Source organism: Canis lupus, chromosome 20, assembly GCF_003254725.2.
Source record: "Canis lupus dingo isolate Sandy chromosome 20, ASM325472v2, whole genome shotgun sequence".
In the NCBI taxonomy this organism is placed as follows: Eukaryota; Metazoa; Chordata; class Mammalia; order Carnivora; family Canidae; genus Canis; species Canis lupus.
In genome coordinates, this window is record NC_064262.1 from 42,352,890 (window position 1) to 42,364,921 (window position 12,032).

Sequence of the window (12,032 nt, forward strand, 5' to 3'; positions counted from 1 at the left end):
GGCCTTGTCCAACACCAGCTGAGCCGGAGCGTCAGGACGGCCTCAGGAGACCCTGAGGGCAGCCGGGGCTGTAGCAGACCCTTACCACAAGACCAGAGATGGTGAGGACATGGACTCTGAGGTCAGTGTTCATTTACAGAAGAGACACCTGGAGCCAGGTCACCACCCACGGTGTGGGCACCTTAGGGAGGCCGATGAAGCTGGGTCACCCGCAGGGACCCCAGCAATGACCTCTCCCGGCCACTGCAGGAGCCCCTTGGCTGTAGCGAGAATACACTAACATCTACTTGGGAGGTCAGGCTGGCAGCCGGGGACTCCGGCACCATGGTGAGCTGGACAGAGTCAAAGTGGCCTGGTGGGGCCTGGCTTGGGTCCCGTCTGCCCTCTGTCTTTCTGGTCCCCACCTTGTCTTCCAGGATGAGGATTCTTCTTTCAACAGTGCTGGTGACAAAGTGGCAAAATTCATTATAATTGACCCTCATGATCACCTGGGCCAGAGAGGCGAGAGGTCAGGGGGTTCCTGCTCGTTGACAGCTGCAGGTGGCATTCTGACAGGCTGCAAAGGGCTACAACAGCCCTGCCCTGGAGGACCTGGATTTGGGGCTGAGAAAGAGACACCTGAGAAATTAAATGGCCTCTCAGATGTCACACAGCCTGACCGTCCCTGTCCCCGCACTGCAGCCCCAGCCCTACATGCAGCCTCTCCTGCAACCTCTCAACCCCTGCTTCCTCTGCACCCCCATTTCCCTTCCACCCCCTGCAGGAAATGCCACGTGGGAGCCAGGTTATATCTGTTGAATGGTTGTGGTTGGTGGAGATGGTGTCCTCCTGAAGGGGATTGGGGTGCAGAGGGGCTCCCCCCTCAGTCAGCGAGCCTTACCAGGGGCCTCTTGGATGCCAGCCCTGTTCCCTGCATGGGATATTGTCTGGAAGAACATGGAGCAGGTGTGGAGGGTTGGCTCTCCCCCGGAAAGGCACAGAAGGCAGAGAGAAGAGGAAGCCAGGGAAGCTGAGTCCTCAGGGACCCCAGAATAGGAGCTGGTGGGCGACTAGAGGGCCCAAGGTCTGACTAGGCCTCTATTCAGATCACCCTTGAGGGTGCTGGGAGCCAGGGCCCAAACAAATCCCTAGTCCACTGCAGCCTTGGTGAAGGCTGGGGGGAGTGAGTGTGTGGGGGGCAGCCAGGGAGTGCAGGGTTGCTGGAGAAGCCTCAGCAATGCCCTGGGTAGATGCTCCCTGAGTGAGCTCTCTCCTAAGTGAGGGCCACGTGGCCTCAGCTGAGGGATGGCTGCCCACTGTGGGACCAGGGAGGGGTGGGCCCTGGGGAAGGGATGAGTTCAGGGTTAGGGTTGAGGCCGATGCTAGGGACTAAGGTAAAGGTCAGAAGTAGAGTCCGTGTCAGGTTAGGGGTTAGGATTGGAGTGAGGGCCAGAGTTCAGAAGGAGTTCAGGTCAAGGTTAGCATGAGGGTAAAAGTCAGGTTCAGGTCAGTGCAGGGTCCGGGTCCAGGTGGGGACTTTTCTGGTTGGCCTTGTCTGAGGTCGTGCTGACATGAGTCTGGCTTGTATAACTCCTGCTGTGGGCAGGAACCGGGGGTGGGGGCTGGGCAGCCAAGGCCTTGGTCCCCCTGTGACCATGGCCCAGGCCTTCCCCTCGACGGGGCCTGTTTGCTGTCTGTAAGAATAGTCGCTGTGCAAGACCTGATCATCTGGGATCCAGTTGCTTGGGTCTCCCAGCTCAGACCCTGAGCATGTGAACAAAACCACTTTTGGGGTGACTGCAGCCTCAACTGCCATCTGTCGGGAACCATAGGAGATGCCCCCCACCCCAAGCAACAGCTGCTGAGCTAAGCCAGTCAACCCCAGATTCAGGAGCAAACTGCATAACTACTGGTGTTTCAAGCCACTGTTTGGGGGTGTCTTTTTAATGCGACAACAGATACATAGAACTGTCCTTTCTCCATTACTCACTATCTAACCTTTTATTAAGAACACTTTTATATGCTTCCTTCTTAAACCCAGAATTTTTCCCTATGTATGTGGAAGTCCATCATCAATGGCAATAAATGGAAGACAATTGTATAAAGCAAAACAGGAAACAACCACGTAATCAGTTTCTACATAGGGACAGTGGCCATTCACTGCAAGGGCCCCGGGGGTGGGGGTGCGAGTCCTGCTGGAGGCTTCCCAGCACTCACAGAACCCCAGGCCCCCTTCCAAGCCCCATCACCGACTGAGATGCACCCCTTTCTCAGAGTCCTGGGATCCTGCCCCATGAGGCCCATTTTCCAAGCTTCTAAGTTTTAATATTTTTAGCCTCTTTCCTTTCTTCCTCCAGCCCCAGGGAGAGGGGCTGCTCTCTGTAATTCTTTGAGAATTCTCATTTTGCCTTTTCAGTTCTTCAGTTGCTGCATGTCCTAGGCAGCATCAGGGTCACCCAAAGCTATCCGTGACCTAATCCCCAGAGCCTGTGAATAAGTCACCTTACCTAGCCCAAGGGACGCTGTAGATGCCATTAAGTTAAGGGCCTTGCAATGGGGAGGTGATCCTGGATTACCTGGGTGTGCCCACCCTCATCACAAGGGTCCTTAAAAGTGGAAGACAGAAGACGATTGGAGAGCTATGACTAGGAAGAATGGCCTGAAGCATTGGGAACAGGAGGGAAAGCCTCCAGAAGCTGCAAGAGGCAGAGAAATGGATTCTGGCTTAGAGAGCTTCCAGAAAGGGACACAGCCCAAAGAGAGCTGTGTCGGATTTCTCAGCTCCAGAACTAAAAGATAGTGAATTTATGTTGGTTTTTGCCACTAAATTCATGATAATTTGCTATAGCAGCAACAGAAAACACACACGCTGGTTAACGCTTCCATATGAAACTGTTGGTATAACAGGTGGCCATCCTCCCTGGCCCTGGGCACACCGATTCCCTCCCACTCCGTCAAGTCCCGCATGCTCCCTGGCACCCCACATGGTGGGCAGTATCAGCTCAGGCCAGAGCCCTCTTCTCCTGCCTCCACCTCTGGGGGCTGGTGGGCTGTGACTCTCAGGACTCTCCTCTCTGCTGTCTCTGATCTTGTACTTCCCGTCACTGCTACAGATCCCCAGGACTCAAGAGCCCCAGGAAGCCAAGACTGTCCCCTCCTTGCCCGTGACATTTTCAGCTCATATATTCTCCTGTCATCATGTAGAGCCTCCTCCAAGCCAGCGGGGAGAGGAGGGGTCGTCTTTTGGCTCTAAGCCCCCTTCAGGCCCTTCTGGTCATGTGGATCCCACTCACAGGGCAGGTGACAAACCAAACCCCCTCCAGTTCCCTCTCTTAAAAAGGAGTGGTGTCACTTCCTCCAAGAACCTTCACAAAAATGAATACCAACCAGATGCACTGAAGAGTTAGAAGGTAAAAATAAAACTCTAAGAAAATGAAAAGACAGGAGAGTGAGCCCTGAAATTAGGATATGAGAGAGTATATTATCTATGGACAAGCATCAGCTGCTGTTGCTGCTGCCTGAAGGTTCTTTGGGCAAAGTTAAAACCTTGGACGACCTGGCAGGCTGTACCACCTATCAGAGCATGGGCTACGGAACTGGTTCAGAAGTGGAGGATAAAATGAAGTCCTCGTGCTTGCAAATAAATAATAGATTTGGTGTTGGTGAGCAGAATACCCAAATTAGCCCTAAAGTTTTAGGAATTGTTGACTGAGTGGCTGTGCCCCTGATATCCTAGACAATATAGAAAAAAAAAGAAAGCCTGCATTGATTGAGATAGGAGTCATCAACTTAGCTTTGAACCACTGTCTCTATTGTTTTTAAAAAGTGATTTAATTTCATGTGTCTGTTACTCATCTATTTGAAAGCTGGGAGGTAAATCTTTGCAGCGTTTATTGACTCTAGGACCTGTTTCGTTCCTTTTCCCTTGCAGGGTGTACTTATCAGGCCTGGGGAGAAGAATCCTGCAGCACCTGGGGCAAGGAGGCAGCCTGGTCGGTCGGCACTGGAGGCCAGGAGAGAAAGGATCTCCATGGCCACGTCGGCCTTCCCGCTGGTGCTGTGATGGACAGGGAGAAAGGTGACCCAGGCGCTGCAGCACGCCCGCATGCTTGGACTTGGCTTCCTCGAAGGTTGTCAGACGGAGTCCTGGCCACAGCGATGCTCCCCAGGGCAAAGGATCCTAGGTGTCCCTGGACGTAGCAAAAGGCAGTTGGCAGAGGCCTCACTGCATCCAGTGGTGATGTGTGCAGATGTGGAGTGTGTGCTCATTTCAACGAAAGGAGAAGCGGTCTCAAGCAGACCCCACAGGTAACGACGTGGATCAAGGCACAGATGGGAAGGACCGCCAGGTGCTCCTGATAACACCCCTGCCTCCTCCTCTTCCTTGGCACGGTTGTCATGAGAGCCAAAACCACAGTGATGATTTTAGCTGAAGCAGCAGAAGTAGCCCCAGAGAAGCCAGAGGCGAGCATCATCTGTGGAAATACGTAGGTGCCTTTGTTGGGAGGGCCGGTGGAGAAGGAAGAGGGGAAGCCGGGAAAGGAGGTGAGCAGAAGGTAGCTGAGAGTTGGCTGTTGGCCTTGACAAAGGAATGTCTTGGTGCTTCACAGCGACCCCAAGAACCACAGCCACGGGGACAGAGACGCATAGATCTGGGCATGCGGAGCTGTCCCCAGTGGGTCTTAGTAAGCCAGGAGGGTTGCTTTTTTTGGGAGACAGTGATCTTGATTTGAGTGTGAGCGCTGATGGTATGGCAGGAAACTTGTGCCTGATTTTTGCTGAGTGGTCAGTGGTCCTAGCTCGGCTCTGGAAGGGACTCCGGGCAGCCTCCTCAGCACAGTGGCCGGGCTGGTCTGGAAGATGGGCTCTCCCTAGACTTCGGCATCGCAGGCTCACGTGGAGCCTGCAGTGGCTACAGCATTCTGCCAAACTCTGCTTCGTCCGTCGGGCCAAGAGGAGCAGTGATACAGAAGCTCAGGGAGAAAGCCGCCTGGCTTTCTAAGGTAGAAATCCCTGAAGGTTTGATGGGGTTTGTTCCGCTGGTTGGATCCAGGACCCTGGAGGACAGGGCTGCGGTCAGTACTGCGGACTGGCTTCCTCCTGTGGCTGGAAGCTCTGTTCATAGTCGGCATAGGTGTTCTATTGATCAAACTAAATGAACTTGGCTAGCGTGTCAGTCAGATGGATCGGGTCAAGACTGACTTCTTCTAAAGCTTGTGCAAGAGTCTTTCCAGAAAATGATACCGTCTTTCTCCTCTGTTTTACTTTTCTCTGTTCTGTCCTCTGCCTTCTTCATATCCTTCCCTCTTCTTTTATTTTTTTTTCTTAAAGATTTTATTTATTTATTCACGAGAGACACAGAAAGAGAGAGGCAGAGACACAGGCAGAGAGAGAAGCAGGCTCCATGCAGGGAGTCCGACGTGGGACTTGATCCTGGGACTCCAGGATCACGCCCTGGGCCAAAGGCAGCCACCCAACCTCTGAGCCACCCAGGAGTCCCTCCTTCCCTCTTCTTATCTTGAGATCTACATAGATTCAGGAGCTGTCCTCCAAGACAGCCATCTGGAGCTGGTGGGATCTGAATGGGACTGCCATTGTGACCCATGGGGGCATGGACCACCCATCACTAAAGCCTCTCAAGGTACCGGTGATGTTTATTATTAACTATAGGCAGAGGAGCTGCGGAGCACCTGGAGGTGAAAAGGCTGTGGGAAATTTCCACAAGCACCACACCCTTGTCATGCCCTTCACTTTGTAGGCCAAATGGAAGCATTGGGACAATTATGAAACCCTAAAAAGTTCCTGGTCAGGAAGTAGTCTTGGAAAAGGGGGAAGCGTCTAAGCTTAGCAGCTGACATAGTCTGTTTTATGTTGACTTAGACAAGCTGAGCTAGTTGTCTGCTAAAAGGGGGAGGAAATAAGCCTCAAGTGACATCAGCCCTGCTTTGAATGGGGTGTTATTTAGGACTTTCTTATGGAGCAGTGTGCTTGTGCTATAGGCAAACGCTCCATTCATTCATCCAACAGTTAAGTTTTGTGTCTCATAACATATTGTAAGAGCTGTTCCAGACCCTAGGGCTGTACCGGATGCCAAGGCAGCCAAAGTTTCTGCCTTCACACTCAGCCCGGAGCCTCCCTTCATGGTCTTCTCCCATCTCATTTCTCAAGTTCTCCCAAAGCTGGCCTCCAGCCCAGCAGGTGCTTCATCCTGGTGACCCTTTCATACATTAGAGAGGAGGAGGCCTGTTGGCTCACCTCCAGGGAGTGAAGGTTTTCAAAGGGCAGCAATTAGGACTATTCAGATCTCTGAGAGGACCCCACACCAATGGCACAGAATGGAGCCAATGGGCTTCAAGGCCCAAGTCATCCTCTAAAGCTCTTTGTGACCTTGAACAGATGAATCCTATGTTACACATCTGTTATTTTCCAGAAATGAAACCAGGTTCCATAGAAACATGCTGTTTTTTGGGAAGAGAATTCCAGTAGAGCTTAAAAAATGACCAGTTACATCCGTACAAGTGGATGTGGAAATGTGACTTTATATATCAGTCCTACAAAAGTAACTTCATTCTGCTTGTATTTATGTGCATTACAAAAAAGCATCTAAAACATTGGTAACCAAAACACACCAATCAATAAGAATCCCGTTAGTACAGATTCAGCCTAGGAATACGATAGAGCCCAACAAGTGCTTGGGTATTTCAAAAGATAGACATCTTGCTGCGCCTGGGTGGCTTAGTCAGTTAAACGGCCAACTCTTGATTTTGGCTCAGGTCATGGTCTCAGGGTCCTGGGATCAAGCCCCATGTTGGGCTCCATGCTTAGCGGGGAGTCTGCTTGAGGATTCTCTCTCTCTCCCTCTGCCCCTTCCCCAGCTCATGCATGCACTCAAACACTCAGAGCTCTCTCTCTCTCAAATAAATAAATCTTTAAAAGAAAAAAAAAGACACCCCCTTTTGATACTCAGGGACAGGACATTTACAAATGGTTTCACTTCTCATCACACCCATAATAAAACCCTTCCCATGGAAATGGGGTCTCCAAATCTAAAACTCTTCTTCCCACTCATCTATCCTTGGCTGTGAGTTCATCATTCTCTCTGATGAGTCATACACATTTGCGCTGGAGACCAGCATGGAACCAGCCAAGATTCCTTCCAAGTCTCTACCCCCATTTAGTAGATCAAACGGGCATCAACGCATGAGATGTCTATTTTTACTATCTAAACAGTGTCCCAAGGAGCTAACATTCAAGACGTCTGGGCAGTGACTTAGGAATAGAATTCCTTCTCTATACTACACTCCATTTTGAAGGTACTACATCCACCAAGTTTCTTGAGTGACCTTCTACAACCCACCAAGCCAGTTCCCTTGTACCTCTCTTGAGTAAGCCATCACTCACGGACACGAGGCAACAGCTGCCCAGAGGAGGGGAGAATGGAGGACTGTGGGCTTCTCTTATAAATTAAGCTGTCTAAAGATGATACATTCTAATTGCTTTAGATTTACCATCACCCTTGAACGAGGGTCTGGTGGCCTGATTCTAAACCATGTAAGCTTTAGGTGGTGGAACTGACATTTTGAGGATGCACCTGGAAGATTTGTGAGTGACCTAGAGAGGGAATTGGGGTAATAGGTTTTAGTGGGAGTTTCTGGGAGAGTAGGACACCGGTTATGGAGAGAATGAAACTGGGGTTGGTGGAAGTTGGGGAGTGGGTGTGGAGATGCTTTCTGGAAAAATCTCTTTAGAAGAAAAAAATACTTTGATCTTAAAAGTCTAAATGTAGGAGCAGCCTTTAAGTGCACTCACCAGTCTTTGGTAACTCTGAAATTTTTTCACTTGTAGAAGCTTAGTGATCTGTTCAGTTGTTCACCCGTGACAGTCACTGTCTGTTTGCCTCCCTTAACTTACCACAGGTCAGGTACCATACTCCATTTATGAGGAACTATATTCGAAGTCATGATGAAGCTAAAGCTCAGACCAGAAATGATTGGCTAAGTTCACCTAGCTAGAAATATGCACCATAAGCTCTCTTCCTGTGTATTCAGATTATATGAAAAGTCAGCCCAATCCAGTAGGTACTTTGTGGCTTCAGAACAAACAGCACCAACTTCCTGGTCCTTGTGAAATGCTTGTTTACCCAGAACCTTCTCCTGACCACCAGGGCCTTCCTCCAGTGAGTACATGGTCCTACGGACCCGCTGAGAGAAACGAGTTTGAGAGCAAAGTCTTTGAAAAACCCTTGAACACTCTTGGAATACGTTAATGGTGACCTTATTTCTTCACCAAACATTTTGACCCAGGATCAGATATTGGTAGCACATTTGCAGGTGGGATTGCTCTCGAGAGCCCAGCTTATCCGGTTCTCCTGGAGATGGAACTGGGGAGGGTCAGTTTGCAGAATTTAGTCCCCAGGGTGAGCGGACTCTGGGTGGTCTCCTCCCAGGAATAAGCCTTCACACCAGATGTCTTGGACCAGATGTCTCAGACCAATGGTTTCCCCTTGAGCTGTAGCTTGGCATTCTAGAACATTGTCCAAAATCTGGGGCCTCAGGTCCTGGCCCACATTACAGGGGATGTGGATGGCTTCGCTCCTAAGAACCGCCTTGCTTCCTGATCGAGACCCTGAAATCCCCTTTAATCTCTATGATTCATGACTTTGGGAGTAAGAGAAATCAACTCCAAGCAGCTTAAAAGAAAGGAATTCATTATGAGAACCCAACAGTGCCTTGTGGAGCCCAAGGCCAGAAAGCAGCCAGACTCCTGGAAAGGACCAGCCCGGGCTGGAAAGCTGCCCAGGACCCAGGAAGGTGCTTTTTTCCGCCTCCTGTGTTCTTTCTCCAGGTGTCTGCTTCTCTCCTACTTCTTAGGGGTTACACCTCTCTGCTTTCCAGGCACAGCAGTGGGGGGTGGGGGTGGAGGGTGGGGGGGAGTGGCAAAGTAGTCAGATTTCCATGGTGCTGGTTCAGATACATGGAAGAAAGCGGACTCTTTCTTGGTCCCACCCCACCCTCTGGGGAAATGTCTGCTGCATCCGCACAGTGCTCTTTTGGGCCCGAGTGAGGTCAGGACTTGGTGGTTCAGTCATGGCTGTCGTTGGGGGCACAGATTTGGAGAGGGATAGCCAGGAAGAACCTCTCTGAGTTTGGTCCTGAGCAGACGCTGCTCAGAATAGTGAGGGTGGGAGTGTGACTGGGCCCGGGGCCCAACAAGGAGTCTGTTGAGGTCCTGTGGGGGCTTGCCATTTGGTCATAGTCTCCTTGGATCTGTGGGGACTGTCATTAGTTTATACTCAGTACACTTTTCACTGTTTATTTTGGAAGCCACTCCTTCTCCATTCCATGTAGACCTGAGAGAAATCATGCAGTATTTTTCCCTTTGTGGTTGGCTTGTTATTATTATTATTTTTTAAGATTTTATATATTTATTCATGAGAGACATAGAGAGGCAGAGACATAAGTAGAGGGAGAAGCAGGCTCCCCGAGGGGAGCCTGATGCGGAACTTGATCCCAGGACCCTGGGATCACGACCTGAGCCAAAGGCAGACACTCAACCACTGAGCCACCCAGCAGCCCCTATTATTATTATATTTAAATAGGCTTCACGTCCAGCATACAGCTCAAGGTGGGGCCCAAACTCACAATTCTGAGATCAAGACCTGAGCTGAGATCAGGAGTTGGAAGCTCAATGACCTGAGCCACCCAGGCATCCTTGTGGTTGGCTTATTTTACTCAACATGATGTCCTACAGGTTTTTTCACATTGTATACTGTGCCTGATATTCCTTCCTTTTTCAAGGCTGGATAATATTCCATTGTACGGATGCGCCACATTTTGTACGTTTTGGCTCTTGTGAAAAATGCTGCAAGGTACGTGGGTGTACAAATACATCTTCAACATCTTGTTTTCGATTCTTTTGGGTGTATACGCAGAAGTGGGATGGCTGGATCATATGGTAATTCTACATTTAATTTTTTGAAAAGCCACCATACTGTTTTCCACAGCAACTGCATGTACTGTTTCATATTCCCTCTAACAGTGCATAAATGTTTCCATTTCTCCAGGTCCTCACCAACACATTTTATTTTCTGCTTTTTTTGTTTGTTTGTTTGTTTCTGTTTTTGTATAGTGACCATCCAGTGCGTGTGAGGTGGTATCTTATTTTGCATTTCCCTCATGATTAGTGATGTTGAGCATTTTCGCATGTACTTATTGGCCATTTGTGTATCTTCTTTGGAGATTTCTATTGAATTTCTACTTGAATATGCCAGTTCATCTGTTTTTGAACAGGGTTGTTTATTTTTTGTCATTGAGTAATAGGAGTTGTTTGTATATTCTGGATATTAGCCCTTTATCACATAGACGATTTGCAAATGTTTTCTCCCATTTCATGGGTTGCCTTTTCACTCTGTTAATTGTATCCAGTGATGTACAGAAGTTTTAAATTTTTATGTTGTGCAACTTATGTATTTTTCTTTTGTTGTCTGTGCTTTTAAGGTAATATCTAAGAAATCATTGCCAAATCCAATGTCATAAATCTTCTCCCTTATGTTTTCCCTCTAAGAGTTTTAAAGTTTCAGCCCTTATGTTTAGGTCTTTGATCCATTTTGGGTTAATTTTTGTATATGGTGTGAAGTAAGAGTCCAGCTTCATTCTTTTGTGTGAGGAGATTCAATTTTCCCAGGACCATTTGTTGAAAAGACTGTGCTTTCCCTCATTGAATGGTCTTGGCACCCTTGTCAAAAGTCATTTGACTACATCTGTGAGAGCTTATTTCTGGGCTCTCTATCCTATTCTTTTGGCCTATATGTCTGTCTTTATGCCAGTATACACTGTTTTGATTACTTTAGCTTTCTAAAAAGTTCTGAAATCAGGAAATGTGAGTCCTCTAACTTTATTTTTCATTTTCAAGATTGTTTTGGTTATTCAGAATTCCTTGAGATGCCATATGAATTTTAGGACGGATTTTTCTATTTCTATAAAAAACACCATTGGGATTTTTATAGGATTGCACTGAATCTATTGTTTGTTTTGGGTAGTATTGACATCTTAACAATACTGAGTCTTCCAGCCCATGAACGCAGAATGTTTCTCCATCAATTTGTGTCATCTTTACTTTCTTTCAGCAATGTTTTATAGTTTTCAGTGCATGAGTCTCTTGCCTGTTTGGTTAAGCTAGTTTCTAAATATTTTATTCTTTTTGATGCAATTGCAAATGGAACTATTTTCACAATCTTTTTCAGGCAGTTCATTGTTGGTTTACTAGAAATGTAATTGCATTTTGCATGTTGATTTTGTATTCTGCAACTTTTCTGATTTCCTTTATTAATAGTTCTAACATTTCTTTTGTGTATGTTTGTGGAATCTTTTGGGTTATGTATATATGGGGTCATGTCATCTGTGAACAAAGATAAGCCTTTTATTTCTTTTTCTTGCCTGATTGCTCTGGCTAGGCTCAGTACTATGTTGAATAGAGGTGGTGAAAGTGGACATCCCCTCCTTTCAGAACTCCATTGACACAAAGTTTAGATACTTTGTTATTGCCTCACAGGTCCTGAGATTCTCTTCCTTTTTTAAAAAAGAAAATTATTAGGGTGTCCAGCCAGCTTAGTTGGTAGAATGTAAGACTCTTGATCTTGGAATCATGACTTTGAGCCCCATGTTAGTCATAGAGATTACTTAAAAAGAAAAAAAGGGAAACTGTTTTTCCTTGTTGTCCAAATTAGCTAATTTTATTAACTATCTAAGCTTGGTAAATCCTTTCCTCTGTATTTTCCACCCTACTGTTGAGCTTATCCAGTGTTATTTTTGTTGTTTGTGGATTTTAGTTATTGTATCTTTAATTTCTAAAATTTCCATTTGGTTCTTTTTTTATATTTTTCATGTCTTTGCTGAGATTTTTAAACTTCTTCCATTTGCTTAAGGAGTGCTTGTAATTGCTTGTTGGAGCGTTTACATAACTGCTTCAAAATCCTAGTCTGATAATTCTAACATCTGTGTCCTCTCTGTACTGCTATCTGCTGATTATCCCTTTTCAACTCGGTTGAGATTTAC